At 42.8% G+C, this 12,218-nt stretch overlaps 1 protein-coding gene across 11 annotated transcripts in view; it reads right to left on the bottom strand.

Annotated features, from left to right (window-relative positions):
• LOC104015306 (adenomatous polyposis coli protein-like) overlaps positions 1-12,218 on the bottom strand; it is a 177,676-nt gene that overhangs the window by 113,767 nt on the left and 51,691 nt on the right. The window contains exons 1-2 of one of the 11 annotated variants that reach the window (XM_087770711.1): positions 10,916-11,242; positions 9,651-9,793 (exon numbers count right to left, since the gene is read on the bottom strand). The exons of 8 other annotated variants lie outside the window; for them this stretch is intronic. The gene's annotated coding sequence lies outside the window, so the exon portion shown is untranslated. Of the gene's footprint in view, positions 1-9,650; positions 9,794-10,915; positions 11,243-11,276; positions 11,484-12,218 lie in introns of those variants that run through there. 2 more of the 11 variants (XM_087770713.1, XM_087770709.1) reach the window with 2 other exon arrangements.

Below are 12,218 nucleotides of genomic sequence, written 5' to 3'. Positions count from 1 at the left end.
AGAGACTTAGAAGGGTAAAAGTGAGAAAACTTGTGGGTTGAAATAAGAACAGTTTAATAATTGAAGTAAAATAAAATAGAGGAGGAAGGGTAATAATAATAAAATATTACAATAATAATATATAAAGCAAGTGATACACTGTACAATTCCTCACCACCCACTGACCAATGCCCAGCTTGTCCCCGAGCAGCAATCGCTGCCCCCCCCACCACCACCTCCCACAGTTTATATACTGAGCATGACCTCATATGGCATGGAATAGCCCTTTGGCCAGTCTGGGTCAGCTGTCCTGGCTGTGCCCTCTCCCAGCTTCTTGCGCACCTGACAGAGCATGGGAAGCTGAAAAGTCCTTGACTAGTGTAAGCACTACTTAGCAACAACTAAAACATCAGCGTGTTATCAACATTATTCTCATCCTAAATCCAAAACACAGCACTATACCAGCTACTAGGAAGAAAATTAACTCTATCCCAGCTGAAACCAGGACAGTATCCACCCCTTATTCCATCATGCCCAGGTCCCACACTTTCCAGAACATCCCAATTAATCACCACCATTTTTCCAGTCTTTTGAGATATACACATACAGAGATAACATTAACTTAGTCTATTGGCCATCCCTCTAAAATGTCCATTCAGTTCATTTAGTCCATGACTTTGGGCTCCATCTGTCATAACAGTCCTTCAGGGCAGGAGAGATGGTGTGTGGTGTTGGATTGTTGCATGCTGAAGCCAGTTCTGGTTCCATCACCTCTGCACTTTGCTCGGTTTCCTCAGAGTTCATTCTTCATTACTTCAGGTGATTCTTACTGTATACTGTTGATAGGGCACATAGTAATCATTGAAGTGATGACATCCAGTATTATATAGCAACTAACATTATACAATTCAGTTCATTGGCTATTCTCACACAAAATGAAATCCCCTTGAGGTACACATCGGACTTCCCCATCCTCCCGCATCACCCACCAAGTGCATCCAGGTCCTGGAGCAAAAGCAATCCCACGAATGCATTTACCTTTGCCCAAGGCAGGAGTAACCCAGACTGTCTTCCCCAGCATATTTTTTATGTGCACTACAGGGACTTTATCCCCTTCTACAGTACGTAAAAGTTTTGATTGGGCAGGGCCAGCTCGATTGGCAGATCCCCTAGTGCTGACAGAAACCAGGTGGCTTTTCCTAAATGTGTATCCCAATGTTTGAATGTCCCACCACCCATGGCTCTCTGTGTAGTTTTTTAACGGTCCATTGTATCGTTCGATTTTCCCGGAGGCTGGTGCATGATAGGGGATGTGATATACCCACTCAATGCCATGCTCTTTGGCCCAGGTGTCTATGAGGCTGTTTTGGAAATGAGTCCCATTGTCTGACTCAATTCTTTCTGGGGTGCCATGTCACCACAGGACTTGCTTTTCAAGACCCAGGATAGTGTTCCGGGCGGCAGCATGGGGCACAGGATATGTTTCCAGCCATCCGGTGGTTGCTTCCACCATTGTAAGCACATGGCGCTTGCCTTGGCGGGTTTGTGGGAGTGTGATATAATCCATCTGCCAGGCTTCCCCATATTGATATTTCAGCCATCGTCCTCCATACCAGAGAGGCTTGAACTGCTTGGCTCACTTGATTGCAGCGCATGTTTCGCATTCATGGATAACCTGTGCAATAGTGTCCATGGTCAAGTCCACCCCTCAATCACGAGCCCATCTATATGCTGCATCTCTTCCTTGATGGCCTGAGGTGTCATGGGCCTACTGAGCTAGAAATAATTCACCCTTATGTTGCCAGTCCAGGTCCACCAGAGCCACTTCAATCTTAGCAGCCTGATCCACCTGCTGGTTGTTTTGATGTTCTTCAGTGGCCCGACTCTTGGGTACCTGAGCATCTACGTGACATACTTCTACGTCCAGGTTCTCTATCCGGGCAGCAATATCTTGCCACAATGCGGCAGCCCAGATGGGTTTGCCTCTGCGCTGCCAGTTGCTCCGCTTCCTTTACTGCAACCACCCCCACAGGGCATTTGCCACCATCCATGAGTCAGTACAGAGATTGGCCACTTTTCTCATTCAGCAATATCTAAAGCCAGCTGGATGGTTTTCACCTCTGCAAATTGACTCGATTCACCTTCTCCTTCAGCAGTTTCTGTGACTTGTCATATAGGATTCCACACAGCAGCTTTCCACCTCCGATGCTTTCCCACAAGACGACAGGATCCATCTGTAAAACAGGGCATACTGCTTCTCATTTTCTGGTACTTTATTATACGGTGGGGCCCCCTCAGCACGCATCACCTCCTCTTATGGTGATATTCCGAAATCTTTGCCTTCTGGCCAGTCCATGATCACTTCCAAGATTCCTGGGCGAATGGGGTTTCCTATTTGAGCCCGTTGTATGATTAGTGCGATCCACTTACTCCATGTAGCATCAGTTGCATGATGTGTACAGGGGACCCTCCCTTTGAACATCCAGCCCAGCACCGGCAGTCAGGGTGCCAGGAGGAGCTGTGCTTCAGTACCAACCACTTCTGAAGCAGCTCGAACCCCTTCATATACTGCCAATATCTCTTTCTCCATTGGAGTATAGCAGGCCTCGGATCCTCTGTATCCCCGACTCCAAAACCCTAGGGGCTGACCTCAAGTCTTCCCTGGTGCTTTCTGCCAGAGGCTCCAGGGAGGGCCATTCTCCCTGGCTGCAGTGTAGAACACTTTTTTTTTTTTTACATCTTGTCCTGCCCGGACTGGCCCAAGGGCGACTGCATGAACTATCTATCTCCTGTTTAATTTGTTCAAAGGCTTGTCATTGCTCAGGGCCCCATTTGAAATCGTTCTTCTTCTGGGTCACTTGATAGAGAGGGCTTACGATGAGACTTTAGAATTTGGAATATGCATTCTCCAAAAACCCACAATGCCCAAGAAAGCCTGTGTTTCCTTTTTGCTGGTTGGTGGAGACATGGCTGTTATTTTGTTGATCACATCCATTGGGATCTGACAATGCCCATCTTGCCATTTTATTCCTAAAAACTCGATCTCCTGTGCAGGTCCCTTGACCTTACTTTGTTTCATGGCAAAGCCAGCCTCCAGAAGGATTTGGACTATTTTCTTCCCTTTCTCAAAAGCCTCTTCTGCTGTGTTACCCCATGTGATATCATCAACGTATTGCAGGTATTCCGGAGCCCCTCTAGTCCTGGTCATAGCATTCATTACTCACTTGTTCTAAATGTGAATCAAAAGTCCCTTTATTAAGATCAGAAGAAAAATCAGCCCTTCTACTAGGTCTGGGGAACTGCCCACTGGAAACTGGAGCAGCATTTTTCCTGGAAGAACCACCTTTTTAATTTGTTTTTCCTTGCAACTCATGGACCCGTGCCTCTAGGGTCGAGGTAGATTTTCCATCCCACTTCCTTGTATCCTCTCCATGGTCACACAAATCAAACCACAGTGTGGCCTGTGGTGTGTATCCACTATATCTTCTCTCTTGAGCAGAGGGACGCTTACTCCTAATGGCTGAGATACTGGTCCATACAGGCGAGGAGTAGGACATATCCTCTTTGAATCGCTGGAACTCCCAGGACAGTTTCTCAGCTAGCACATCAGGCAGTTTCTCCACAGCCAAGATGCAGGCCCATAGGGAGGAAGAGAGACTTTCTTCATATTGTCGGAACTGGCCAGCCATTTCACCCACTGTTGGTCCCTCTTCATCTTTCCAGGTCATTATTGTCAAAGAGTTTGCATACGATGATGGTGCGCTCTGTACAAACTTCCACCACATGGGTCGTGTGCGCTGCATTTCATCTGGATCTTTGGATAACTGCTCGTTGTCCAGGTCACTATAAATCACCTCCAGCACGGCTAATTCCCTCAGGTACTGGATACCTCTCTCCATGGTGGTCCACTTGCCTGGGTGACGTATAACATCTTCCTTGAAGGGATACCTTTCCTTCATGCCTGACAGGAGTCACCTCCAGAGGCTGAGGGCTTGTGCCCCTTTTCCAATCGCTTTGTCAATGCCCCCTTCCCTAGAAAGGGATCCCAGCTGCTTGGCTTCCCTACCCTCTAATTCCAGGCTATTGGCCCCATTATCCCAGCATCGGAGCAGCCAGGTGATGATGTGCTCGCCTGGACGACAACTGAAATCTTTTTGCATATCTTGCAGCTCACTCAGGGACAGATATGGGGTGGTTACCATCTCATTTATGTGTTCTGCCTCTTCCTCCTCCTGCTCTCGTGATGGCCCTGGATCATCATCATCAGCCCTCACTAAATGAGCTGATTTCCTTGTGTATTTTTTCTTCTGTATAGAGGCAACTGATACTGTCACGGGTTGGTTCTCTGGTTCAGCCACAGTGCCTGTCGCAGGGGCTGGCGTAGCCGCAGCACCTGTCGCTTTGTCGTCAGATCCAGAGACCTTCTCTTCCCCTTGAAGGTTCTGAATAGTGTTGAATAGGGCTCGGTAGGCATGGGCCAGGTCCCAGCACGTTGCGGTGATCTGTGTCTCTCTGGAGTTGCCAGGGTGACAACATACTTTTTCCAAATACTTGACTAGTTTTTCAGGATTCTGCACTTGTTCAGGGGTGAAGTTCCAAAATACTGGAGGGGCCCACTGTCCTAGGTACTTGCCCATGCTTTCCCACACACCCTGCCGCTCATAACTATCCAGCCTTGGGGCAGATCTCTGGATGATATTCTTAAACTGCTTATTCACCTTAGACAAAACCAAAACAATATTCCCAAGAACTACCAATAGACAGATCTTAACTACCCAAGGATGTTCAAGATTTGGAAAAGTTGTTGTAATGAAGGAGGAAACATCATAGAAGAAAACAACAAAGGTGCCATTCTGTATTTCCTCCATAAATAAAAAAAAAAAAAAAAACACACCAAAAAAACCAACAACTCTCAGAGGAAGAGGTATAATTGCTAATTTTCTCCATGAGGTGGTACCCAAAGTACAGTAATGGCTTCACTACAGAACCCAAATACCAGATAGTGCTCAAGGTCAATGTTTCAATAACAAATCTCCCAGGCAAAACATCACTAATCACTGCAGAGCACAGCAAACCGCAAAACCCAACACTAATCTTTAACAGGTACTGCAAAAACAAGAGCATGGTGCAGATCAGGTAGACTAATACCGAGAACAGAGGAATCAATATTGTGACTGGCAACTGTTAACAGATATAAATTCCTTAATACGCTCTGGTTAATCTTATCTCAAACCCTTCGTGCCCCACTTCCAAGAAGGAAGAGATAGAGGGAAGGTGTTTTAAGATTTAGTTTTTATTTCTCATTACCCTACTCTGATTTGATTAGTAATAAATTAAACTAATTTCCCCAAGTCAATTCTGTTTTGCCCATGATGGTAATTGGTGAATGATCTCTTCCTGTCCTTACCTCAACCCACGAGCCTTTGATTATATTTTCTCTCCCCTGTCCAGCTGAGGAGGGGGAGTGATAGAGCAGCTTTGGTGGACACCTAGGGTCCAACCAGGGTCAACCCACCACAAGAATTTAAATGCTTTAAGAGAGCCCTGCTATGACCAGTCTCCAAGAAGGAGCCACTGATTAACTCTGTGTTTTTATTCAGATACTGTACACACTAAATAGAAGATTTTGAACTTGTTTGATCAAACTATTTTGCTCCATTTTCAGAAGGTATGTCTTGTTTCACAGTTGAAAAAGTCTTGCCCTATTCCAAGGGATGTTATACATACACGAAGCAATGGAGGTAACTGTTGCCAATAGAAGTGCCAATTAACACTGCTACAGTTAAAAATTACACTTTCTAATATTCTTTTTTCAGATGGTTCAAGTCAGCAAGGAATGGACTGTATTATTAAATATATCAGAAATACAGCATTTTTTTATTCTAGAAGGTTTTTTAATGCAAAAAAATGTTTCTGTAGTATTTCAAGCAGTCTAACAGCAGTTATCATTCAAATAAAAGCTGTTATTCCACACTATTGGAAGAAACCGTGATCATTAAAGTATCTATTATGGTAACAAGTTACATGATTGATTCTTGTACAACATGAACATAAGCTGTTCAAATTCTTATACCATAGCCCTCAGAAAAGCTTCATTCCTAGGATAAGAAAGTTACTACTGTCCAGGACAGTACTGTTACTATGTCCAAATAAAATTTATTTTACAAGTTAGGAGCTATGAGTCTTGTCTCTGAACTACTGAATTCCATGTGGGGATCACCACAGTAAGTTTGTTTCCCAAGACATTCTTCACATGCTCTCACACATGTCCAAACAAAGAAAGGTACATTAGTGTTAACTACACAATAAGGACTTCTTAGAATTTGCATTTAATATGCAAGTAGTTTTTATATAAAAAAGTACAGAATATTCATGGAAAAAGATTATCCAATTCTGCAACACAACTCACATATGTGAACAGAGTCATTTCAATATATAGTCCTCTTATAGTAGCATATACTCATACAGTTTGTAAAGAAGCAGTAGTAAGTTTGGCCTTTGGGTCTACTTTGAAGAAGGAATAACTAAAACCCCCAAAACCAAGAAACCACTGATATAAGTACAGATATTCACTACCCTCAACTTTTCAATATAGCTTTTTCTGCAGCACACTCCTCTGTTTCTGTTAATTACAGCATATAACTACTCCTTTAACCATCAACAGCTTTTCTTATGTTCTCCAAATCCAAGCATAACTGGCATGAACGGTAACATTATTCATATCAAACAGCACAAGGTTGGCAAATCAATCTGTTCTCCAAGAGCAGGTAACAGCTGCAAGATAAGACATTGTGAGCAAGAACTTTACACCCACAATGCAGTAACAGCTACTTTTGACAGGAGAATCATAGTTATAATTGTTATAGAGAAGAAAACTATCAATTATCCTGAACAGAGAAAGCTGCAAATTTATTATGAAGACTAGTTATGAAAAACCTCATAAAAACCAAAGAAACCCTCTTTGCAACAAAATATCTCTGCTCACTATGTGCCATATTTCCTTTTTTATTAATACCCTACAGTTTTGTGGAAATAATTACAATACAAACAAAGCCATTTTACATAAAGCTACTAAGACAGGCAGACTCCTAGTAATAGCTTTCATGTAGTAACAATTGGTTCCTATGACTCAAGATTACTATTTCTCCAAAATAACAGAAGTAGCAATATGGATTGAGATCTGTTCAGGTATATACACCAGAGTACAAAGTCTGTGACCAAAGAGGTTTCTACTACAAACTTTAGTGTTTTAGCTTACCATTTCAATAGGAGTCAAACTATTCATGCTGTAATACAACTATATTAACTAGTTCAAAAAGATGTTGTTGTATACTGAATTTTACTCCTCACCTTCTGAAAATCCACATGACAACAGCAAAAATAAATTATCTTTTGAAATTTCTTACTTCCACTAGCAATAATTAATATTAAAACAATCATCCTCCAATGAAGACAAACATACTCATGGAACCCTATTAATCTTTGACTGTCGAGTCAAATTAGCATAGACTAGCCTTGTGACTACGTCCAGCAAATAATATCAGAGATACTATTATAGTAGCACATGCAGATAAGACAAAGCAAGTATTGTTCTTTAAATTTTCCAACTGCCTACCTCTCCCATAAGCTTTAGCAGAAAATAGCATCCCCACTCAATATAGGCCTCTGACATTGAGTGAATGCTTGTTGCCTAGTGGCTTCATCCTCCAGCTACACCTGATGCAAGCTTTCAACTAAAACTGAATGATTACCATCCAACAATTAAAGTAGAATTCTACAACAGCACAGCATCAGTTGCTATTGAAGTCACTATCACAGGTTTTTCACACTATTTTAGCAAACTGGTATTTACAGTCATAATCCAAATTAATTAGGACCAAAAAACCCAGCAGTGTGGGGTATTAAATAGCAGAACACTAGAAGTTGAGTATGTGAATCAGGGGTCAAAACTAAGTTTATACAGTGCTTTTGCTTTCCTATTATTGGTAATAAATGAAGATAATATGAATTCAAACAGCAAACTACTAGAAGATCCATTTAAAGATCAGCTGCAACTACTGGATTGCCATTTCCAAGTGAGTCCTCTTACATTCATTTAGTAATATCAGGTTGCTTTTTTTAAAACCTACAACAGAGACTTCATTAAAAGCTAAATTCAGGTGCATCACAGGATTTTATTTTACCATTCAAAATACTGATATCCTCAATAAAATGAGATTAGTGATGTGTTTTACTTGCCAAGTTGTTTAGCTATCAAATTTTAGTCCATTCATTCATTCCTCATTCAGTCATTGTCATACAAGCTACTAGAAATAGACTGTGAAAACATGGTAGCTTGAAACAGAAGAGAAGCATTGCTTTCTACTGTCCAAATTAAATTGGGACAACTCAAAGAATGGTGAGGCCTCAGTTTCAGATGGGGTGAGAGAGTTTCTTGGAATTCATTAATTTCTACCACATAATGCTATGAAAAATTCTATACCATAGTGATGAAAAACAGTAACTTGCATGCTATACTAAACCAATTGTATGCTCTCACATGCCAGTCACAATACTTCATAACAAACTTGCTACCATAAAGTATTTCAAAAAGCACACATAACACCTGCATGAATAACTATTGTTACTGAGCTGCCCAAAACAAACAGGACAAGTTAACTAATATAAAACAATCCAAGCTATTTTGGTTTTACTCAAAGTAAGAATTATCAGAGTCTAGCCAAAGTAAAGTTAGCCAGATCTAGTTTTTCCCCACTTGATCATTACAGGATCAAAAAAAAGTTTTATTTAGTATTGATATGATCATGGAAGGACACAACTCCCTCACCCAAAAGATTAAGTAGATATAAGAAGGCTCTAGAAGTAATCTAGAAGTCTTTACAAAAGTAAAAAGTATATGCATATGTATATAATATATATATAAAAAAATCTTTTGAAAGCATCCACAATATACTTTAAGTGCAAGATACAGGTGTTCACTTGGACTAACAGCTATTAGTTTAGTACTAGTACTGACCAAAACAGTATCTGAAGTTTTGTGCACATGGTAGCACAGCACATCCTTGAGGGTGTTAGTTTGATATTCTAAGGAAACTTTATCTTAGTTACTTGACAAGCATTGTGTAACAGATATCTAGGTATCAAAATTTCACATACACGAGCATGTATTTCATTACATTTGCTAAGACACATTCTTATGCTCCATAGCGTTTGCTACTGCACTGTTTCGAAATAAAAAAAAAAACCCATCACCTATGCCACCATTTGGATTTCCTGAGTTTAGTTAATTCCTCCTCCTCCCCCCCCCCTTATACCACTAAGTATAAATACTTTTTACCAAGTAACCCATTTATATTTTGGAACCTAAAACATCCAAGGAGAGTAAGTACTTGTAATTGCAAAGTCCTTTTCACTGAGCAGAAATATTCTATAAATAGCCTTCATCATAACAAGGAAGTTGAAGCTGAAGCATTACAGCAACCTCATGACATTCACTTTAACAAGACTAATATTTCTTGAGTGCTTAGGATTGGATGAAACCATCTGGCATACAATTTTTGTCAAACAGTTTAAAAATAAGATTACAGCATCTGAAGACAATAGAAGAAAAAGTTCTGTTTCTTTGTCATTTCAATCAATCTTAACCAACTCTTGCAGTAATCCTAACTTACCAAAGCGTTATTTCTAGTAGTGATATCAATTCAGACATAACCTTCTGAAGCAAAGCTTTCAAATATGTGCTTCTCCACTGGTACACAGAAGTCTTCTCTTGTTGATTAGCAGTTAGTAGAGCCAACACATGAAATCAAAGTTTCTGCAGAAATTTTATTTTTAGGAAAGTTAGAAGTTCTTGTCACAGTTTTACCAATAGGCCTGTCTTCCCAGTTTTACAAGCCACTACTATCATAGAGATCATAATTATTATGGGGGGCAGGAGGACAACAAACAAGTCAGTCATATGGTTTAGTACCACTTGCATCTTCACTCCTCCCTTCCCCTGTAGCTCCACAATGAAACTATTTTTTATAGAATTCTGAATTATTTTGCTTTACATTCAATCACTTCTGAAACTATAAATAGCACTTAAGGCAACAATGACTTCAAAAACTGAGGGTGTAGTCAGACACACCTGTACAGATCCACCCCTCATTACAAGAGGTTAGAGAAAAAACATAACAGAAGAAATAACCCCTACTAATAGAGAGCTTTGAAGTCAAAGACTAATCTAATAGTTACAGACAGGTTTTGCAGGTCAAGGACTTTAAACATAAATATCTTTTCACAGAAGAAAAAAGCTAGTTTGTGTGCCTTACTACTATTGCCTTTGTATTCCAGCAGTATCTTAGCTATCAAATATCTGCAAACTTTTGGTCCGATTTTAAAGCATAAAAGCATCAAATAAAGTCAACTCACATTTTACAGCTAAAAAGCTAGCAATAGCTTAATTATTTAACACCTACAAGATCAGACTCCTACTGCATGAGGGGCAGTGCCCACAGGAGACAGCCCCTATCCCAGAGCAGCGACAATCTAGCCAGACCACAGAAAAACAAAAGGCAAGGGACAGAAGCAGGCGGCTTTGGGAAGAAGCACACACAAATCTTTGCCAGAAGTTTGTCTTCAAACCCATCCTTCCCCCATCCTGCCTCGCAGTTCAGCATCCCCAAAGCTGCTACCGCGGAGACGAGCTCGCTCGCCCATTTTCTGAAGGGGCCATTTAGCGAAGAACCACTGCGCTGTCAGCCAGTGCACCCGGGAAGGACAGTCATAGTATAAGGCCGAAGCGAAGACAGGGCCTCGGGGGGGGGGGGGGGGGGGGGGGGGAGGGGGGTGCCACTGGCGGGTACTGCCCAAGAGAAGGAAGAGGGAAGGACTGCTGCCCAGGGAAGCGGGCGGTGTCCATCAGGGAACAGCTCTTCCACCAACGGGCACTCACCTGCCTGCCGCACTCTTCCCACTCAGTAGCTGCTACTACAACGGCGCCGCCACGATTCCTCCGACTCCTCCCACCGCCACGGACTCACAAAGCCAAAGGCGACGCCCCTCAGGGCGGCGTGAAGTAGCAGTCGGGGGCCCGGGCGCGCACAAGGAGTAGGGGCCCAGTAGCCACCCCTGTTCGTCATCAGCGAGGGCTGATCTCTGACCCGTCTCCCCAGCTCCTCATCCCTCCAGCAGGCTCTAGACAGCCCCGACCGCCTCACCAGCCTCTACGTGAGCTCAACCCCTACCCAGCAGCAGCATCGCTCAGACACGCCCGACCCACAAGCCCAACGCCCCAAACACGCCCTCTCACTTACTTCCTCTGACTAATATCCTCACCACCATCTTGCCCACGATGCGCACGCAGGCTTCTGCAGCGGAGGCGCGCATGCGCGGGGGCCTTAATTCTTCTGCTCCCTTCTTTTGGGACACACTTGCTGCGAGGGGTGGGCTGTAGTGGAGGTGGGGTGAAGGGTATAGCTGAGTGTTCGTTACCTGCCACCGTCTACTTTCGCTGTTCCTGGCTGTGGTGTGGGCTGAAGCAGGTGCTGAGTGCGGTGAGCTCCTTTTCTCACAGGGAGATCTGGAGGTACACGGGCTGGGCTGGGCAAAGCTGCCAGACGGTGAGAGCCCTAAACAGTAATCAAATAGGAACAGCATGTACTGAGTCTGGCTGGAATGGAGTTAACTTTCTTCATAGCAGCCTGTATGGTGCTGTGTTTTGGATTTGTGGCTAAAACAGTGTTTACAACACGCCACTGTTTGGCTATTACTGAATAGTCCTTGCACAGCATCAAAGCTTTCTCTGTTTCTCACTTTACTCACCCCACTCCCCTGCCCCCAGCAAGTGGGCTGGGGGTGGGCAAGAGGTTAGGAGGGGACACAGCTATGACAGCTCGCCTGAATTGGCCAAAAGGATATTCCATATCAATAACCTCAAGCTCAATTAAAAAAACCAAGCAAACCACAACAGCAACAAAACAATGGGGAGGGGGGTTGTATTCTAAGGTAGCTGTTGATCAGAGACTGGCTGGGCATCAGCCTGCTTGTGGGAGGTTGTGAGTGATTGTCTTCTGATTCTCTCCTCTGTGAAAGACAAGATGCTAACGGCAATACGACTTGCTTAGAAGAATGAATACTACCTGAGAGTATGAGCTTTTACTTCAGGGTCGATATGACCCAAAGATGCAACATAAGCCAGCTGTTGCCAGCTGAGAACACTCCATACAAATGACAAAACAATAGAAGATTAACCCTTC

This window comes from Nipponia nippon, unplaced genomic scaffold (assembly GCF_047370975.1).
Source record: "Nipponia nippon isolate SJK-2023a ecotype South Korea unplaced genomic scaffold, ASM4737097v1 scaffold_33, whole genome shotgun sequence".
In the NCBI taxonomy this organism is placed as follows: domain Eukaryota; kingdom Metazoa; phylum Chordata; class Aves; order Pelecaniformes; family Threskiornithidae; genus Nipponia; species Nipponia nippon.
Note: the sequence above shows the minus strand (reverse complement) of the source record. Positions and strands in the feature narration are given on the sequence as shown.